Genomic DNA, 15,949 nt, shown 5'->3' on the forward strand with positions numbered 1-15,949 from the left:
GAGCAGGAGTAGGTCATTTGACCTTTCTAGCCTGCTCCGCCATTCAACGAAATCATGGCTGATCTTAAAGTTCAGTACCCCGTCCCCGCCTTCTCTCCGTAACCTTTAATACCCTTATACTGAAGAAATAGATCTAATTCCCTCTTAAATATATTTAATGAACCTGCCTCTACTGCCCTCTGTGGCAATGAATTCCACAGATTCACCACCCTCTGGGTCAAGAAATTCCTCCTCATCTCGGTCCTAAATGGTTTGCCTATTATCCTCAAACCATGGCCCCGGGTTCTGGATTTTCCCATCATTGGAAACATCCCATCTGCATCCATTCTGTCCAGTCCTGACAGAATTTTATAGGTCTTTATGAGATCCCCTCTCAATCTTCTAAACTCCAGGGAGTACAATCCCAATTTGCGCAATCTTTCCTCATAAGTCATTCCTGCCATTCCAGGTATCAGCCTGGTGAATCGCCTCTGCACTCCCTCCATTGCAAGAGCATCCTTCCTTAGATAAGGTGACCAAAACTGCACACAATACTCCAGGTGGGGTCTCACCAAGGCCCTGTACAGCTGCAGTAAGGTATCCTTGTTCCTATACTCAAACCCTCTTGATATGAAGGCCAACATACCATTTGCCTTTTTAACCACCTGCTGTACCTGCATGCTCGCCTTCAGAGACTGATGTACAAGTACCCCTAGGTCTCTCTGCACTTCCCCATCTCTTAACCTATTGCCATTCAAATAGTAATCTGCCCTCTGGTTTGTATTACCAAAGTGGATAACCTCACATTTATCCACATTGTAGTGCATTTCCCATGTATCTCCCCAGTCCTCCAATTTATCCAAATCACACTGGAGCTTCCTGACCCCCTCTTCCGTGCACACAACCCCTCCTAGCTTAGTGTCATCTGCAAATTTGGAGATATTACATCCAATCCCCTCATCCAGATCATTAATGTAAATTGTGAACAGCTGGGGTCCCAGTACAGATCCCTGTGGTACCCCACTGGTCACCGCCTGCCACTCAGAAAATGAGCCATTTATCCCAACTCTCTGTCTTCTACCTGCCAGCCAGTTCTCAATCCACATCAATACTTTGCCCCCAATCCTATGAGCCTTGATTTTGGAAGCCAGTCGTTTATGCGGGACCTTATCGAAGGCCTTTTGGAAGTCCAGGTACACCACATCCACTGGCTCTCCCCCATCTATTTTACCTGTCACCATCTCAAAGAATTCCAATAGATTTGTCAAGCACGATTTACCTTTCGTAAATCCATGTTGACTCCATCCGATCCCTTCTCTGCTAGTCATATGCTCCGCTATTACATCCTTAATAATGGATTCCATCATTTTGCCCACTACTGATGTAAGGCTCACCAGCCAATAATTCCCCGCTTTTTCTCTACCCCCCTTTTTAAATAGTGGGGTAACATTAGCTACCCTCCAATCCATGGGTACTGATCCTGAGTCTATCGAGTTCTGGAAAATAATTCTTAAAGCATCTGCTATCTGAATGGCCACCTAGGATGTAGATTATCAGGCCCTTGGGATTTATCTGCCTTCAATCCCATCAATTTCCCCAAGACCATGTCCTTGGAGATACTGAAATATAAATGAATTAAAATGATAATAAATCTTAAATAATGACTAATAATGATGATGAATAATAAATATAAATTCAAAGAAAAGTTTCTTAAGTCTCTTCCGTGCTCATTCCACTGGGATATTACAACACATGACATTGGATATTATAACATACTCTACCAAAACAATTATTCCTTAAAGGAAAAGTCATGAAAAAACCATAAATCATAAACACAAGGTTGTAACACTGTTTACTTATACTCCTAGATCCCTTCGCTCTAAACATTGCTCAGATCCCCACCATCACTGTGTAGGTCCCATCTTTAACTTGACCAGACCCATCATTGACCATCCCGAAACTAATAAAATTATGGTCAGTGATCAAGTGCTCCCCCAACATGTCACTGACTCCTTCCCTGGTGGAATTTGAATGCATCTCCTTTTCCAATAGCGGGTAACAAAATCAAGCTCTTCTGGATTCACTTAATAAAGAGGGGATGTCATTAAAGTAGAAATTTCACGAGCAATGATAACAGGAAGGGTAGGAAAAAGAAAAAAAAGTAAACAAGGGTAATGGAGGGGAACGTATAGGAAACAAAAAGAGAATGTGTCCTCCCCCATGACAAGTGGCTCACATAGAAAGTGCTGACAGTTTTTACTTCTAACCACAGAGATCCAATGCTACCTGAGGGAAGTGATTCACAACTCACAGCCACTCACCTCTGTATTTGAAAACATTGACAACTGTAGCTGGGGTGTGGGGACAGAATAAAAAGCACATGCAATCCTTCAACAACTGACATCATATCAGCATCTTCCTCAGAACACATTGCAATGAAGTTGTTCCCACACCCAGTTAGAATGAGTTTCTCTTACTGACTGTGAAACTTGTATGAGACCCAGCACAGTCAAGTTCTGCTAATCCAGCCTCCGAGATCCAAATGGTTTGTCATCTGGCTTGTTCATTCATCCAGAGGGTTGTGGCCAGAGGCAGACTGCGGACTGGAGCCAAGTGAGAGGTCAGATTCATGTACAGCCAGAGAAGTGAGTGGGTTTGTGATCCAGGCTGTGGGCTGGAGCCACGGCGAGTACACTGTCTGACCAGCTGAGTTTCTCCAGCATTGTGTCACGTACAGTCGAGGACGTGACTAGGTTTGGAGTCTTAGATAGGGTCTGGAGAGCTTGAACCAGACGAAACACTCAACTAAACTTCCATAAAACCATAGAACACTACGGCACAGAGACATCTTGCTTGTGCCGAACTATTATTCTACCCTGTCTCGATGACCGGCACCCAGACCATAACCCTCCTCCTTCCTAGCCAAATTGTTTTTAAATATCAAAATCAAGCTCATCACTTCAGCTGGCAGCTGAACCCTCACCACTCCCTGCATGAAGAAGTATTCCACAATGTTCCCTTTAAACTTTTCACCTTTCGCCCATAACTCATGTCCTCCAGTTCTTCTCTCACCTAATCTCAGTGGAATGAGCCTGCTTACCTTTACTTCCCTGTACTCCTCATAATGTTGTATACCTCTGGCAAATCTCTCTTCCTTCTCTGACACTCCAGGAAATTAAAGTCTTCACCTGTTTCACCTTTCCCTGCAACTCGGCTCACTGGTTCATGTTCCCTGCAAACTCAGTGGATTCAGTGGAAAATCTGTATTTCTATGTAGCATGGAAATGTGCATCATGTCAAAGAATATAAAATAAGATAGAAGGAGGGAAGCTGTTTCCACCAGCTGGTGAGACTAGAACTAGAGGATATAACCTCTAGACATTTATCCCTGCAGACCCTTAGTTTTTTTTAATTCATGAGTTTTTTTCTTATACTTGAAAACTGCCCTTCTCACTTGCATGGTCCTTGAGGATATAGCCTCAAGATTCAAGGGAGTAGATTTCAGATTTATTGCCAGAGTTCCTACATGGCATCACATACAAACCCTGAGGTGCAGCAGAATTATCACTAATTGGCAGTGCAAAAAAAAACTGTACACAGCGTAAACATGTAAACAAATAAAAGAACTGTAAACAGATAATGCATATAAACAAACTGACTGTGCAATGCAGGGAGAACAAAGAAAATCAATAAAGTGCATAAGTAAGAGTCCTTAAATGAGTCTCTGATTCAGTTTGTCATTGAGGAGGGGGAGCAGCTGGTCCTGAACCTGGTGGTGTGTGTCTTGTGGCGCCGATACCGCTTTCCTGATAGCAGCAGTGAGAACAGAGCGTGTGCTGGGTGGTGTGGACCTTTGATGAATGCTACGGAGATGGGGAGAAACTGCTACTCCCAGACAGGGAGTCTGTGGAGTTCTCTGCCCAAGAAAGCAGTAGAAGTTGCCTCATTAAATATATAACGATGCCGACTGATAGGACTTTGGAGAATTGGGGAATTAAAGCTTATTGTGAATGGGTTCATAAGTGGACTTGAATCCACGGTTGGATTTATTGAATGGTGGAGCAGGCTCGATGGTTCAGAAGGGTGACTCCTTTTTCTGATGTTATTACACTGGAGGGGTTTGTGATTGCTATTTTGTCAGGCATGAGAAAAAAAAGAAGTAAATTAGAAACAAGCGAGATAAATTTGAATAATAAACAGATTGTTTATTGAGGTCTTCACTCTGGATTCCTTCATCTCAGGATCCTGTTACAAAAACAAAAAGTGTTTGAATGAGCAAATCTCACGCAGCTGCTCTATGTAATGACATTTAATCACTCTAAAATTGGGCACTGCATGATTCTGATTGTGTTTATAACCGCTGCTGTCAGTAACAGTATTCTTTACTGTGGTTTGCCTGCTTGCTCTGCAGAACTCTCATCTCATAACCACTTCTGCTGCTTACGTAGGCTGGGTTAGGTCATGAGCATTAAAGCGCCACCTCTGCAGATGCAAAATGACTGATGAAACTCGAATTATGATTTTGTTTTTTTTAGCATCTCTGCACCAATTCTTGTGTGGCAGCTAAATAAGCCTCCCTTTGATCTAAAGTTGTTCGGTCATGTGAGTTCCTTAAAACTCCCCCAGTTGATTTCTACAGCTCACCATGACCCCAGATGAGTGCAAATTTGCAACAAACACGGGACACAACCGCCAGATCAAAAAGACCCTTTTCATTGAACATTACAGGCCCTTCAGCCTGTAATGTTGTTCTAGTAAAAAGCTGTTCTGGTAAAGAGAAATACCAGAGCCTGTGATTGTTCTAAAAACATAAAAATGCTGAAAGAACTCAGCGTCCATAGGAGGTAAAGATTAACGAAGAAGGTCTCAGGCCCAAAACATTGGTTTACATATTTTTACTTCCTAAGATGCTGCAGGAACTGTTGAACTCCTCCAGCATTTCTGTTCTAACTCTGGCCCACAGTGTAGTGCTATCTACTCCACTACAATCTCATTTTTTTTTCCTGCCTTACACTCATAACCCTCTATTTGTCTTATATCGATGTATCTAAGAGTCTTTTGAATGTCGCCCCAGCTCTCACCTCACTCCATGGAACTGCAAGTGCACTTCTTTAATTGTCTCTCTTATTACTCCCATTGTTAGCCAAGTGCAGTGGAGTTAAGTATTAATTTTCGAGTACTGGAATCAGGAAATTGCAGTCTGAGTTCCAGCACTATGCCTTTTGAACGAAAACCTAGAAGAAGGTTAAATACCCTGACAGCTGTTCAAAGTTCTTCATCTGAAGGGAGAGGGGCAAAGTTGAAAAAGGACCTGAGGGACATTTTTTGAACCCACAGAGTGTTGGGTGCATGGAAGTGGTTGCGGTGGGTGCAACTGCAGCACTTAAGAAATGTGCAAACAGATCAATGGATAGAAAAGGTTCAGATGGGTGTGTGCTAATGGTTCTAGCTCAGATGCATAAGAACTAGGAGTAGGCTGTTCAGCCCATCTAGCCTGCTCTGCTATTTAATATGATCGTGGCTGATTTGGTCAGGGACTCAACTCCACCCACCTATCTTCTACAATTTGGCCAGCAAGGATGAAGGGAGTTCAACAGGAAAATCTCCAGATGCTATGATTCTAGTGCAATGCACAAAAGTACTGGAGAAACTCAACAGGGCACACAACATCTATAGGAACAAAGTACTATATAACCAGAGTTTTGGGCCTGAACCCTTCCAAATCCCAGCTCTCCTGTTCCTACTTCCTATGTTCCTAAATGTATATCAAGGTACAACCTCTCCACCTGTCATCATAACTCCATTCAGTGGCTCACTTTTCATATCCTAACCCACACCCAGCCATGCTCACCTATACACCCTGATCTAGCTGAGTGTTGGCCATGCATCCCAATGACTGCAATATTTTCAGGGCTACTTGATAAATATTTGTAAGGAGATCCTGGGGTGTAAAGAAAGAAAGGCTTGGGTTATCCAAAAATAGCCAACTGCTCTTGTAATTTAGTGGACAAAATGGTTTGCACATTATCCAGAGGCCTTGGTCGGGAGAAAAGCTGTTTTGTCTGGTTGTGAACGTACTGTCAGAGGATCATGAATTTGAACTTGATCTATCTTTTATTCTTACGATTTCTTTCTTTACTGGAGATATTTTACATATACTATTGGAGTTGTTATTTGAACAGAAGTACCTGTTTGGCTGCAGCAAGTAAAAGTTCATGTGTCTGACATTGTTATTACAATGCACCCGGGCCAGCGGGTGATAATAACCAGATTTTTTTCTCCAATGTAGACTGACCTGGATAACATAGATAGATCTCCTGCTCCCTTCCAACATAGGGGCAAGGAATCTTTTACAGTATGTGATTTAACATCAGTCAACCAAGATTTTCAGGCTTACCCTCTGGAGCGGTCGAACCCATGACTCACAGGCCAGACTCCGCTCCTTCAGAAGATGAAAGCTATGAAGGTGTTGTCACTTAAAACTTTACTGACACAATTGATGGGTGTTGCAAATGTCTGGAATGCCCCAATCTTTACAGAGTCCCCAGTAGTTTCCAATGTTTACATAAGCATCACAGTTAACCCTGTGTAGCCAGATCTCTGAGAACCTGCAGAAGTTGCAGTTAGTTGTTAAGGCCATCCCTAATTTTCACAGACTTTATCCTCCAGATTGATTTAAAATGATTCATTTGGTGGAGATTGATTGAAAGTCTATAAATTATTGGATTGTTTGAAATCCAGAAAATAAACAACATTTTTCATTGAGAATTGTTGCATGCTGAGGTGGTTAGTTGTGGTAATGTGTGGGCTTTTGATACTAACCATGAAACAGTTTTCGGAACAAGGCCAGTGAGGAGACAGATTGCAATTGTTTCTTCAAAGCTTGGCTTTTTTTTATCATAACAACCAGCTTTTTCAAAAAGTACAAATTCATTTGTATTTTTGTGTTTCCTATTTGATCCTGACCGTTTGCCAAACACAACTGATAGCCAAATGCAAACTCCGCTTTAATGGGTATTGCAAACATGGTTCCTCTGTTTAGAAAGGGCTCGAGGTGTAGGCCCAGCAATTATTGCCCAGCAAGTTTGACGTTGGTGGTCGGTAAACTAATGGAAAGTATTCTTAGATATAATATGTATGTGTCTAGAGGGGCAAGGACTGATCATGGGTTTGTGCAGGAAAGGTCATGTTTGACAAATCTTGTAGGAAGGTTGATGAGGGTAGAGCAGTTTATGTAGTCTACATGGATTTCAGTAAGGCCTTCAATAAGGTTCCATGTGGAAGGTTGGTAAGGAAGGTTTAGGCGCTAGGTATTAATGTTGAGATAGTCAGATGGGTTCATCGATGGCTAGAAGGTAGATGCCAGAGAGTCATGATCAATAACTGTCTGTCAGGATGGAGGTCGGTGATGAGCGGTGTGCCTCAGGGCTCACTCTTGGGTCACTTGTTGTTTGTCATTTATATTGATGGTTTGGATGATGGAGTGGTAAATTGAGTCAGTAAATATGCAGACAATACAAAAATAGGGGGAGTTGTGGATAGTGCAGATGGTTTTTGTGGACTGCAGAAGGATTTGGATGCTTAGAAGAGTGGGCTGAAAGGTGGCAAATGGAGTTTAATGTAGATAAGTACTTAATTTTGGGAAGAATAATCAAAACAGGACATATGCAGTGAAGGGGAGGGCATTGAGGAATGCAGAGGAACAGAGGGATCTTGGAATTATGGTTCATCATTCTTTGAAAGTGGAATCTCAATTGGATAGAGTGGTGAAGAAGGCTTTTGGTATGCTGGCCTTTAAAAACCAAAACATAGAATATAGGAGCTGGGAGGTGATGTTGAGACTATTCCAGTATCTAGAATGTGGAGAAAGATTGAGTAGACTGGGTCTTTATTCATTGGAGAGTAGAAGGTTGAGGGGGGATTTGATAGAGATATTTAAAATTATGAGGGGAATAGATAGAGTAGATGTGAATAGGCTCTTCCCCTTGAGGATAGATGAGATTGGAATGAGGGGTCATAAGTTAATGGTTAGAGGGCAAAAGTTTAGAAGTTACATGAGAGGGAGCTTCTTCACTCAGAGAGGGGTGGCTGAGTGGAATGACCTTCTGGAAGAGGTGGTTGCAACAGGGTCATTTTTGTCATTTAAGAGGAGGTTGGATGAGTGCATGGATGTGAGGCGGTTGGAGGGTTATGGACAGGGAGTGGGTACAGACTAGAGAGGCCGAGATGGTCTGTTTCCATACTGTAGTTGTTACATTAAGTACATAGAACATTGATCTTTACAGCACTGTACAGACCTTTCAACCCACATTTTTGTGCTGACCTATATAAATGTCTTCCATAACAACCTAATCCTTCTCTACCTCACACCCAGAACCCTCTATTTCTTTGACATCCATATGACGATCAAAGAATCTTTTAAAAATGTCCCTATTGCCTCCACCACCACCCCTGACAAGTCACCCACCACTCTCTGTGCAAAATTCTCACCTCTGACATCTGCCCTAAATTTTTCACCACTCACCTTAAACCAATTTCATCTGCCACTTTTTCATAGTGGTCCCAGGAAAAAGGCACTGGCTGTCCACCATCTGATCTATGCTGCTCATAAACGTATACACATCTATTAAGTCATCTCTAATTCTTTATTGCACACATGTCGAACTCTGGCCCAGATATAATTATATTTGGCCCGCAAGATCATTTCAAAAATGTATTAGAGGTGGCCCGCCCTGCAGCGAGAGCCGATGCTGTTTTTTGGTAATGTCACCCTCACCATCCTTCCTCCTTCATTGCACATCCTTCCCCAATGTAAAATGAGAAATTGTAACACGAGAAGTCTGTCGATGTCATCAGCCAGCAAGCCAGTTTGAAGGCTCCCCGCACAACCAGTCACTTCTCCAACCTGTCGAGCAGTGCGGCGGATGGGTGAGCGCCTGTGATTTCCTGTCGGCGCGACGGGCATGGCAGGCTGCGCACAGCCCCCGGGCAGCGCGAGCCCTGTGCGACTGGCACCGGACGGCCCTTCCACAGCGCGAGCGCACTTCTCCCGGTCGCCACGGCCTTCAGCGCTTGCACCCGCGCGGACCCCAGGAACGGCTGGTTCGGCCCTGCACGTGAAGAGAGAGATGGTGGCTGTCCGCAAAGGCTGATCGGCAGCGCGCTGGGCCTGAGTGGGTAAGCAGGGGTGGGCAGAGGGTGTAGGTGAGGAGTAATGGGCAGGGTGGTGCGTGCGAGGGGCAGTTAGAGGGAGGGATGAGTAGAAGGAGGGGTGGATAGGGAAGAGGTAAAAGGGGAGGGGCAGGGCGAGTAGGGGAGGGGTGATTAGAGGGTGAGAGATGGGTAGAGGGAGGAACAGGTTGAGGGGAGAGGCAGTAGAGGGGCATGTATAGGATGGGGTGGGTAGAGGCAGAGCGAGTGGAGTGAGGGGTGAGTAGAGGTTGGGTAAAGGACTGGTCAGGTAGAGGGATGGTGGGTCGAGGGTGAATAGAGGCCTAGAGCCTGAGGAGTGAGCAGGAAATGCTGAGTCCTGATGCAGGCCAAAATGGACACAGCCTGTGAATGCTGACTACATCTCCACAGGGACCAAATGTGTTTCCCTCAGGTCAAGCAAAGGGTGAACTTGAGCTACCTACTCCTGACCTGTAACATTATCCTCCTAAAGTTATATCCTAAAGTTTAACATTACATATGTTGAAAGAAGAGAAAACATGCAGATGTTGTTGAAAATTTTCAATAAATATTTAGTTCGGCCCTCGACTTAGTCCAAGTTTTTAATTTTGGCCCTCCATGAATTTGAGTTTGACACCCCTGCTTTATTGTTTCAAACAGAAAAGCCTTGGCTCTGTCATCATTGCTTCACACCACATGTTCTTTAATCAGGCAACATCCTAGTAAATCCCCTCTGCACCCTCTCCACAGCATCTGCACCTTTCCTCCAATAAAGCAATCAGAACTGAATGCAATACCCCCGAGTGTAGTTTAACAGAGTTTTATAGAGCTGCAACATTACCTCACAGCTCTTGAAGTCACTCCCCTGATTAATGAAGGCTAGCATATCTCTTTTTCTCTTTGGCTTGGCTTCGCGGACGAAGATTTATGGAGGGGTAATGTCCACGTCAGCTGCAGGCTCGTTTGTGTCTGACAAGTCCAATGCGGGACAGGCAGACACAGATGCAGCGGTTGCAAAGGAAAATTGGTTTGTTGGGGTTGGGTGTTGGGTTTTCCTCCTTTGCCTTTTGACAGTGAGGTGGGCTCTGCGGTCTTCTTCAAAGGAGGTTGCTGCCTGCCGAACTGTGAGGCGCCAAGATGCACGGTTTGAGGCGATATCAGCCCACTGGCAGTGGTCAATGTGGCAGGCACCAAGAGATTTCTTTAGGCAGTCCTTGTACCTCTTCTTTGGTGCACCTCTGTCTCGGTGGCCAGTGGAGAGCTAGCCATATAGCACGATCTTGGGAAGGCGATGGTCCTCCATTCTGGAGACGTGACCTACCCAGCACAGTTTGATCTTCAGCAGCGTGGATTCGATGCTGTCAGCCTCTGCCATCTCGAGTACTTCGACGTTGGAGATGAAATCGCTCCAATGAATGTTGAGGATGGAGCGGAGACAACACTGGTGGAAGCGTTCTAGGAGCCGTAGGTGATGCCGGTAAAGGACCCATGATTTGGTGCCGAACGGGAGTATGGGTATGACAACAGCTCTGTATACACTAATCTTTGTGAGGTTTTTCAGTTGGTTGTTTTTCCAGACTCTTTTGTGTAGTCTTCCAAAGGCGCTATTTGCCTTGGTGAGTCTGTTGTCTATCTCGTTGTCTATATTTAATGCCTGATGAACCACCCTATCAACTTGCATGGCAGCCTTGAAGGACCTGGATCCCACAATCTCTCTGTTCCTCCACAGTGTTAAGAATTCTGCCATTAACCATGTTCAAGTTCTACCTTCAAGAGTACATCACTTATCCAAATTGAATTCCATCTGGCACTTCTCTGCACCCTGTCTATACGCTTTGTAACCAATAGCCTGAGATTGTCTGATCTCAGCAGCTAAGCAGGTTCAGGCCTGCTCAGTACTTGGAGGAGACACCGTCTAGGAATGCCAGGTGCTGTCGGTTTCTGTGAGGGGCACTGGACAAAGTGGCAACTCTCTGTCTGCCTCACAGTAGGCAAAAATTAAAGAATTTCATGTATGTTACATTCTAAATGTAGAATTATGTGACAATACTGGAATCTTTCCATTACCTTTATCTTCGACAATAACCACAACACCTCCAACCTCCCATGGGCAGTGAGAATGCTGAATGACCAAAGGTCGTTCATATTAACCATCTGTGATACTCATGTTCATGAAACAATATTTATTAATTTATTTGTGTAGATGAAATACTTGTCCAGCATATGTATAATTTGTCTGTATGAGTGTTATGTTTGGTCGTGTGTCTACATGTTTTGCACCGAGGACCTGAGAACGCTGTTTCATTGGGTTGTACTTGTACAATCAGATGACTATAAACTTGATTTGATTCTATCATTTCCAAACTTACTAACCCACCTCTTCAGCTAAGATAGAATCAGAATTTATTGTCATGAATGTGTCACAAAATCCGTTGTTTTCCAGCAGCATCACAGCAAATTTGCTATAAATTTACTTTTTTTTCAATAAATAATCTAGTCCAAAAGAAGGAAAAGTGAGATGGTTCATTATCTATTCAGAAATCTGATGGTAGAGGGGAGGAAGCTGTTTTTATGCTGCTGGATGTTTGTCTTCAGGCTCCTGTACTCTTTCCTGATGGTAGCAGTGAGAAGAGGGCATGGCCTGGGTAGTGAGAGTCTTTGATGATAGAGGCTGCCTTCTTGAGACACCTCTTGAATGAAGTGAAGACTGTCCAAGTTCACAGCCCTCTGTAGCCTTTTCCTGTCTTGTGCATTGGCATGTCCATACCAAATAGTGATGGATCTGATCAGAATGCTCTCCACGGTATCCTGTCGATATTTTCTAGTGTCTTTGGTGACATACCAACTCTCCTCAAATTCCTCATGAAATATAGTCACTGGCGAGCTTTTTCATGATTGTATCAACATGGAGGCCCCAGGATAGATCTTCAGAGATGTTGGGTCCCAGGAATTTGAAGTTCTTAACCCTTTCCACTGCTGACCCCTTGATGAGAGCTGGTTTATGTTCTCCTGATATCCCCCTCCAGAAGTCCACAATCAGTCATTTATAAAATCACAAAGAGCAGGGGTCGCAGGATAGATGCCTACAGAGCGCCACTCGTCCCTGACCTCCAGGCAGAATATGTTCTATCTACTGCTACATTTTGCTTTCTGCAGATAAGCAAATTCTAAATTCAAGCAGCCAAAGTTCCATGGATCCCATAGCTCATGACTTTATTAACGAGCCTATCGTGGGGAGTCTTGTCAAATGCAATTGTTCTTATTTGATTTTGACTGTTTGCAACCCTGCCACTGGTGGTTAGGGACAAATTGAGCAGTTCAAATGGATAGTCAGTAGCCAAATAAAATTATAAAGATTTTGCAGAGACAATCAATGGAGGGAAATGAACCACTTGTGGGAATTTGATAACCAGCGATTTCAAGTTCATTGCTTCAACAAAAAAGCCGAACAAAGCCATACAAAGCAGATCTGGAAAGTACCACCTGTAAGTGATTAAAAGATGATTCAATAGTAATGGACAATCAGGAAATGGGTGTATACCTCCAGTTCGCCTATCACAGCAACAGGTCTATGGAGGATGCCATCTTGCTGCTTCTACACAATTCCTGGACAGCAAAGGTGCATACAAGCAGTCTCCAGGTTACAAAGGGGTTCCATTACCTGGGTCCGTCCATAAGCCAAATTTGTAGGTAAGGCGGAACAGGTACATACGGTTCTTATTTAGCGTTTGTGAGGTAACATTAAGCGCATTATGTGCATATGCAAATTATACACATGCACAAATTGGGGAACAGCCCTTTCATAAGTACAAGTTGTTGGTAATCCAGTCGTTCATAACCAGGGACTGTCTGTTCTTCATGATGCTCTCTATCGATTAGAGTTCAGCATTTAACAACATCATCCTCTCAAACTGGAACTCAACACCCCATGGTGCACAGTAATTGAATCCTGGATTTCCTCACCTCCAAACCACAATTAGCAGGGATTGGTAAGAAATTCTCCTCCACAAGCTCCATCAGTACTGGGCCACCACAGGGCTGTGTTTTTAGCCCCCTGTTCTGCTCACTTTACACTTATGACTGTGTGGCTCCACTAACTCGGAACAACAACAACACCATCTACAAATTATCTCATGGTACCAAGGTAATGGGATGCATAAAAAGGGGCGATGAGTCAGCATTCAGAAGAGAGACTGAAAACGTGGTTGAATGGTGCACCAACCTTGCATTCTGTGTCACCCAAACCAAGCAGGAAGGAAAAACCAAAGGTGCACAATCCAGTGATCATTGGGGGATCAGAAGTGGAGAGGTGAGCACATTTACACTCTTGGGAGTCACTTTCTCAAGAGGATCTTTTCTGGACCCAGCACACTAATGGCATCATGAAGAAAACATGTCAGCACCTCTACTTCCTCAGGAGCTTGCGAAGGTTTGGTATGACAACGGAAACCCTGGGAAATTTCTACAGTTGTGTGATGGAAAGTATGCTGACCGGCTGCATCACAGTCTGGTATGGGGACACTGATACCTTTGAGTGTAAAGCCCTGAAAAATGTAGTGGACACAGCCCAGAAAGTTACAGGCAAAACCCTCCCCACCATCTGCTGTCTGAGAGCAGCAGCCATCATCAAGGACCCTCACCACCCAACACCCACTCTTTTCTCGTTGCTGCCATCAGGAAAGAGGTATCAGTGCCGCAAGACTCATGCCACCAGGTTCAGGAACAGCTGCTACCCCTCCACTATCAGACTCCTCAACAACAAACTCTACCAGGGACTCATTTAAGGACTCGTACTTGTGCACTTCATTGATTTCTACTCAATAGTTTAACTGATGAAGCCCAATGTGCCAAATGTACCCTGTGATGCCACTATGGTACTATGTTCCTGTAGCCCTAGATCCCTCAGCTCCATATCACAGTCCAGATCCCCACCGTTCACTGTGCAGGTCCTACCTACATTAGACTTCCCAAAATGCCACACACACATTTCTCCGTATTAAATTCAATCAACCATTCCTCTGTCCAACAGATCAAGATCCTGCTGCAATCTACAATATCAGACACTTTAGTGTCATCCACTAACTTGGTAACCATGCCATGTACATTTTCATCTAAATTATTAATGTGGATGGGCCCACCCCTGGACATTGTGCCACACCACTAGCCTCCAGTCCAAAAACAACCTTCCATCATCACTCTCTGTTTTCTTCCATGAAGCCAATTTACTACTAACCATCTATTATCTTTCTTGGATTCCATATGGTCTAACCTTCCAGAGCAGCCTACTGTGTGGAACTTTATTGAATCCCTGACTAAAATCCATATATACTTCTACAGCTCTGCCCTCATCAACCTTCTTGGTCACATCTTCGAAACAGTCAGTCAGATTTGTGAGACATCCTCCCACTTACAATACCATGCTGACTATCCTGAATAACTGATGAAAGCTGTGATGCCACCTTCAAGGTATTATGTTACTGTCCTCCTAGATCCTTCTGCTCCACAACACTGCCCAGATCCCCACTGATTCACTGTGAAAGTCCTACCCAAGTGAAGGATCTTGTCAATCCAAGTGCATGTATACCCTTTCCATCAGAATACTCTCTAGTAACTTAACAACCACAGGTGTCAGGCCTGTAGTCCCCAGAATTTGCCATGCAGCATTTCTTGAGGAGAGGGTCAACATTTGCCTTCTGGTACCTCAACTGGAATTAATGATGACTCGGAAATCTCTGCAATTTCCTCTCTAGCTCTACGCAGCACCCTCAGATGTATCTGGTCATGCCCAGCAGGTTTGTCCACCTTCATGTACATCAGGACCTTCTGCACCTCTTTTACCTGCTCCTGTAATTGTTATCTCTAACTTTTCTTTCCCTGCCCTCTTCCTAAAGGTTTGACCTCCACTTTCCTTCCATCTCACTCACACCTTGGTTCCTACATCCTATCATCTCTGGGCCCCTCCCCCTGCTTCTTTCTACCTTTATATACCTTAATTTCACCTATTCTATGTAAAAGGGTTCCAGCCCAAAATATTTACTGACTATTTCTACCCATCGATCCTGACTGACCTGCTGAGAGTCTCTACCAATTCTTTGCCTGTTCAAGCTTCCACCATCTTCAGTTGCTCATGTGTTGTTTCTGCAGACTTTTGTGTTTCACTTGTGTATTCTTTGTTCCTGTGTGGTCACAATATCTCAGATCAGTTGCTAACATGTGAAAAGAAGTAGCCAAATGCACTATCTCTTTGTGCAATCTGAATGACAGATGATGAAATAAATAACAGAAGAGCTGGGTAGGAAGTACAAGTAACAGAGGTTAAATTCAAGGTCATTTCTTTTGGAGCGAGCACCAGAAGATTGTCCTCAGAAAACGCTAATAAATAAATAAATGTGCAAAGGTTACCCTTTTATAATCTCCAGCAACAAAACAAGAAGGCAAAAAGTATTTGGTTCATTTTTAAGCTTTGAGGTGTGATTGACAGTAATGAATGGATGTCATGCCCTGAAATGGTATGACTGGGGCTTATTAGATTGGGTAGTTTAGACTGATCGCATGTCAAAAACCACACGGAAACATCAACTGTAATCCAAGCTCCATCATGCGAAGGGATTAGTCAGGTTTATTGTCATCTGGCTGCACAAGGACAACGAAACAACATTCTCCAGTCCTCGGTGCAAAACATGCAGGCACTCAACCAGACATAATGGACATACAGGCACACAATACACATACAGGACAAGTACTGTATTCATCGATACAAATAAAAAGATAAACATTATCTTGTGAATAGAAGAGTTTT

General features: G+C 43.8%; 2 protein-coding genes across 3 annotated transcripts in view; both read right to left on the reverse strand.

The window, feature by feature from the left end:
- LOC138740714 (probable G-protein coupled receptor 174) overlaps window positions 1-15,949 on the reverse strand; it is a 149,703-nt gene that overhangs the window by 125,909 nt on the left and 7,845 nt on the right. The window lies entirely within an intron of this gene.
- The window catches only part of LOC138740716 (probable G-protein coupled receptor 174), a 50,828-nt gene that overhangs the window by 27,024 nt on the left and 7,855 nt on the right, over window positions 1-15,949 (reverse strand). Inside the window, exon 1 of one of the 2 annotated variants that reach the window (XM_069893770.1) lies at window positions 15,219-15,309. The exons of the other annotated variant lie outside the window; for it this stretch is intronic. The gene's annotated coding sequence lies outside the window, so the exon portion shown is untranslated. Of the gene's footprint in view, window positions 1-15,218; window positions 15,310-15,949 lie in introns of those variants that run through there. 2 annotated transcript variants of the gene reach the window in all.

Source organism: Narcine bancroftii, chromosome 8, assembly GCF_036971445.1.
Source record: "Narcine bancroftii isolate sNarBan1 chromosome 8, sNarBan1.hap1, whole genome shotgun sequence".
NCBI classification, from domain to species: domain Eukaryota; kingdom Metazoa; phylum Chordata; class Chondrichthyes; order Torpediniformes; family Narcinidae; genus Narcine; species Narcine bancroftii.